General features: G+C 48.1%; 1 pseudogene; it reads left to right on the forward strand.

Moving 5' to 3' along the window:
* Window positions 1–4106: 4106 nt before the first annotated feature.
* On the forward strand, window positions 4107–4762 carry LOC101989343 (annotated as a pseudogene).
* The last annotated feature ends 480 nt before the right edge of the window (window positions 4763–5242 follow it).

The following is a 5242-nucleotide window of genomic DNA, read 5'->3' on the forward strand; positions in this document are numbered from 1 at the left end:
CACAAAAATGACTCTCTGTTCCTAAGGATGGGCAGAAGGCCACTGTTTTGACCCTTGGGTCGCAGGCAAGCAGACAGGGTATTACTGTGTGGCTGCTGAAGTCACTTTCCTCTTAGCCCGCTGCTGCTCCTACCCATCGGCTTGTCCTCTGGAGACAAAGAGGAAGCAGGAAGCTGCTGCCCAGCCCACTGGGTGCTGCTCTCTCTCCTCACAGACAGCCAAGCTGATGGCTGCTTCCTGTGCTCTGCGGTCTACCAGACACTCACAACTCTGTCCAACAGATCTCCAAAAAATCTCAACGTCAGACAAGTCAGAAGAAAGCAAGTTCTGGCCCTGAAGCTTACTAGATGTGCACCTGAAAATGAGTTTTTGTACTCTCTAATTCCGGTTGTCTCACTTATACAATAGAGAAAATGATGTGAACCTGGCAAAGTTGTTCCGAGGCTGAGTGCTAAGTCATCTAGTGTAGATGATTTGCCGGATATTCAGGGAGAGCTTATTTCCACACTGTGATGGTGCACGCCTTTCATCCCAGCACTGGGAAGGCAAAGGAAGGCCAATCTCTGTAAGTTAGAAGCCAGCCTGGTCGATGTGAGTGAGGGGGACCCGGATCTTAGGGCCTCAGGGCAGGAGAGCTGACCCCACTCCCTGCTGTAGGCTGCACTGGGTGAGCTAGCCTAGGCAGTGCTGGAGAGCTCATCTGGGCAATGGCCATGAGGGAAAACTGGCAAGCTGATCAACACAGCTACCACCCAGGCCCAGGACCAGAGCTATGAGTTGCCACCCCCCCCCCCCGCCAGTGTCCACTGAATCTATGAACTGTTGGAGCATGTAAGTGGATAAACCTACAGATCCCAAACAGCAGGATGTCCATGACACAAGACAATGGGCTACCCAAGAGGAGCCCCACTGAGAGCCCATTATCAGTGGTGTAGCAGAAAGCAGAGGCCTCAAAGCCAGACCAGTGGTTTGAGACAACAAACACTTGCAAGTAGAGGTGAATGAACTAAAGGGTAAACTGTGTGACGCAATGAGCCATGCTACAGCTTCTTCAACAAAAGTCTGATTTTGTTGTTGTTATTTTTGTATCATTTCTTTGGTTTTTTGTTTCTCTTTTAAATTTGGTCCTGATTGGGCGGGGTTGCAAGGGCAGAGGGCAAACTCAAGAAGACATGGATATAACTGGGATCAGAATGGATGAGGTGAGATCCACAAAGAATCGATGAAAGAAAAGAAACTGGCCTGATGTACAGTGTACATAGCTAGCCAAGGCTAACTAGGGCTACACAGTGAGACCTTGTCTCAAAAAGAGAGAGAACTTTTCTTCAATTTCCTCAGTGATACAGTTACTGGTTGTTGAGCACAGCAGTCTCTGGTGTGAGCACTTCCTCTCTGCCACCTCCCTGCATCGGGCCATCAACCCATGAGATGGCAACTTTCATACCCTTGTATGCAAGGGCAGTAAGGCTCAGAGAGGTCAGAAAGCTTGCTCAAGGTCCAAAGTCCAGGAGGTTACAAGGTCAGAGCTCACATATCCTGATTGCAAACAACAAGCTTTCTAATCTTCACAGCCCTGCCTCCCTCACGCCTTCTAGGACTCCAGGAGGAGGCCGGCATTGGCCGATGAGGCACCTGGAGATGCCAGATCCTGGAAGCAGAAGTGCCCAGGCCCGGGACCCATGGGAGCAAACCAAGTAACAGGAGAGAGAAGCTCTCCAGCTTGTGGGGCACTGGAGCCTCCTGCAAGCTGGAAGGGGCGGCGCAGGCTTTACTAACATGCCTTCTCGCAAAATGTATGCCATTCTGGAAACTGAGTCAGGTGACATTAAATGACTGCAGGTGGTCAGTGTGAGGGAGGTGCAGTGCTCAGATTATCTCCCTGGCCTGGTGGTCCCCAGAGTCACAGCATCCCCTGAGAGCAGGTCCCAAAGGCCATCTCTCCACCCTCAGAGCGGAACCTGGTGTCTACCATGATCCGCGGGGGTTCTTGTCACGGGAGAGAAGGGATGGATCAGCAGGAGCTGATCCCCAGCCTCTGGGGAGGGGACAGCAGGCAGCCATAGTGCTCAGCCTACTTGGAATCTCCCGGGAAACTTTGAAAACCCTGGCAGCCAAGCCACAACCCAGCTTCCTGAGATCAACCTCAGTGGGAATGCCACGTAGGGTCAGTATTTCAAACTTCAATATAGCAGGCACCGCTGTGTAACTGGTACGAGAAAGAAACCCGGCGACAAGCAGACTCAGGTTCAAATTCTGACCCTGTTTACCGACCATTTCTCTAAGGGCAGGTCACCTCGTGTCTCGGGGCTCCAGGGTCCTCGTATGAATAAAAGTGGCAATAACCGTTTCTAGCCCACATAAACCGTAAGCACCTCATAAACTGTGAAGTGCTGTGATGGGGGGACCTACTCTTCAGGCTTTCTCTGTCACATTTCCTCAATGGCTGCAAAGCCAAAGAAAGACGGGCCTCCTAACTTTCAGTTCGGTCTTTTAGCTTCATCTTGTTTCAACCCACATGTCCCTTGAAGGCACAGAAGAAAAGAATCGTTTCCTGGATGTGCCTCACTTCCTGCTTAGTGAGTCTACTGCCTGCGGCAGAAATCTCATTTCCCTCCTAACTCCCCATGGAGTGAGGGGGGGGGAGAGGGAGAGGGGGAGGGGGAGGGGAGAGAGAGAGAGAGAGAGAGAGAGAGAGAGAGAGAGAGAGAGAGAGAGAGAGAGAGCGCAATCAGGTCAGACCTCACAGGCTTGCAGTCTGTGGACCAGTAGCTTTTAACTACCAATTCATGTCCAGGATCCCCGTCGGCATGCTCACCACGTGGACCAGGGCCAAGAACTCTTATTCAATTTCAACAGAGCCTCTTCCTTTGCTCAAACCAGATGAGGAACTGAGAACTGAGGTGGGAGCATGTGCTGGAAAGATCCACGGAGACGGTTCGCATGGAACTCTTGACTACAGCGCGGCGTCTTATTTACCTGTGCTAGCACCAGCTGGTCTCCCTGTTCTTCCGACCTCACCTTCTAATGCCACGTGCTGCAGGGCCCTGGTGACCACTGAAATCCTGTTAGAAAGTTACAAATATTCCACTCAAAGCCACGTAATATGGAATGTCTTCAACTCGTACTACATCACATGGTAAATGGTAAACAAAGTATCACCCGTTAGTCTGTAAGTTCAAAATTAAGGTTTGTGTCCATTTTGAAAATTACCCTTGGGACTGCAGATGTGATTTGACTGCTAAGAGCACTGGCTGTTCTCCCAGAGGATCCAGGTTCGATTCCCAGCACCTATGTGTTGACTGCCAAGCGTCTGTAACTCCACTTCCAGAGGACCCAACTCCCTATTCTGGACTCCACAGACACTAAATGCACAAGGGACAAGCAAAACATTTGTTTTTCCAAGACAGGGTTTTCTCTGTGTAACAGCCCTAGCTGTCCTGGAACTAGCTCTTGCAGACCAGGCTGGCCTCAAACTCACAGAGATCCGCCTGCCTCTGCCTATGGCTCCCAAGTGCTAGGATTAAAGGCATGTTTCAGCACTCCATATGCATTTTTTTTAAAAAATTAAAATTACCCAAAGTTTTGGAGCTTTACCTGAAAGGCAATGTCAAGAATAAAATCCAAGACAAATAAAAATTTAAAATATTGTGTCATATAATAATATGATATATAATAATATAATAAAGTTAAATATATTTAACAAAACAAGGTGGTTAGCAATATACATGAATTTAGGAATTGCTAAATTAAGCTAATTAGCATATGAATTACCTCGCATTGTTTTAATCTCTTGAACTTATTCCTCCTGATAATTGCGTTCTTTGGCCAACTTTTTTCCCTTCCCCAAAACCCTTTTAATACCATCATATCTTTTTGAATTCAGTCATTTTAGATTCCACATAGAAGCAAGATCTCAAAGCATCATTCAGTGCCTGGATTGTTTCACTTAACATAGTATCTTCCATTTCATTCATGTTAGTGCAAGACACAGAATCTCCTTTTATGAGGATGAATAGTATTTCACACCACACACCATTTTCCACCCACTGACAGAAGTTTCTTTGTTTTGACCATTATAAAAAGTTGCACGGTCCCCCCTCCCCAGCATGGCGGTGCCCAGCGAAGTGCCCTGGGCAATCCTCTGTGAAGGCAATGGTGGGGTCTTTGGATCCTGGCTGGACCAAGAGTTGGAGGCTTTGGGAGTGGATCAGGCCGGCACTTATATCCTCAGTGTCCTACAGGACGAAGAGGAAGAGAATCTGGATGCCATGCAAGGTATCCTCTCCACTTTCCTGGAAGAAGATTCCCTCCTTGATATCTGTAAGAAACTTGTAAAGCGATGGTCAGAAATGCAAAAGGTCACCACCAAAGTAAAAAGAAGGAGGCGAGGTTCAGGCCATTGCCACTTTGATTGCGAAGCAGGCACAAATCATGGTGAAGCCCAGGATGGTTTCAGAAGAGGAGGGGCAGAGGAAAGCCGCCCTGCTGGCCCAGCAGGCCATGTAACAGGTGAAGAGGACGAAGTGAATGAGAAAGATGATCTGGGTACTTCGGCAGCAAACATCGGTTCTGACAAATCTCTGTTCAGAAACACCAGTGTGGAAGACGTTCCCAGCACTCGGAAACTGGAGCGAGACTCGCTTCAGGACGAGTCCCAAAGGAAGAAAAAACAGGACAAGCTGCAGAGGGAGGACAAACTATCGAGCAGGAGCACAAGGAGACAAGAAAGAAAAGGACACAGGGAGGGGAACACAAGCGATAACCACAGCCCACACTCTTCCTTCCACCTGTGAAGTAATTGTGAGTCTGTTTATTTAAGAGAACTGAAATTAATGCATTTCCCAAAATTCCCTAAGGCTTTTCCCCTTTGTTTACATGTTCAAAAGGAAAATCACAGTCACAGTCACCTGTCACTACAAATTGCACCATCTTTTGGTGGTGTGGGCAATCAATTATAGTCAGAATCTTTACCAAAGATCTGGAATTAGGATAACCTTTCTATTTTAGTACTGAAATCCTGTGCTTTTCTGGCTTGTTTTTAAAAAGGTCTTCCCTCACTTTGCATAATTAGGCTGATTCAAACCTCTAACATCCTGAAGGAAAGGTGACCATTCCTTCTGAAACCAGAAGAAGAGGAGAAGGAGGAGGGAGGGGGTTGAGGGAGGAGGAGGGGGGAGGAGGAGGAAGAAAGAGAAGGGGAAGGGGAAGGGGAAGAGGAAGAAGAAGAAGAAGAAGAAGAAGA

The sequence above is a fragment of the Microtus ochrogaster genome, chromosome 5 (assembly GCF_000317375.1).
Source record: "Microtus ochrogaster isolate Prairie Vole_2 chromosome 5, MicOch1.0, whole genome shotgun sequence".
Taxonomy (NCBI): domain Eukaryota; kingdom Metazoa; phylum Chordata; class Mammalia; order Rodentia; family Cricetidae; genus Microtus; species Microtus ochrogaster.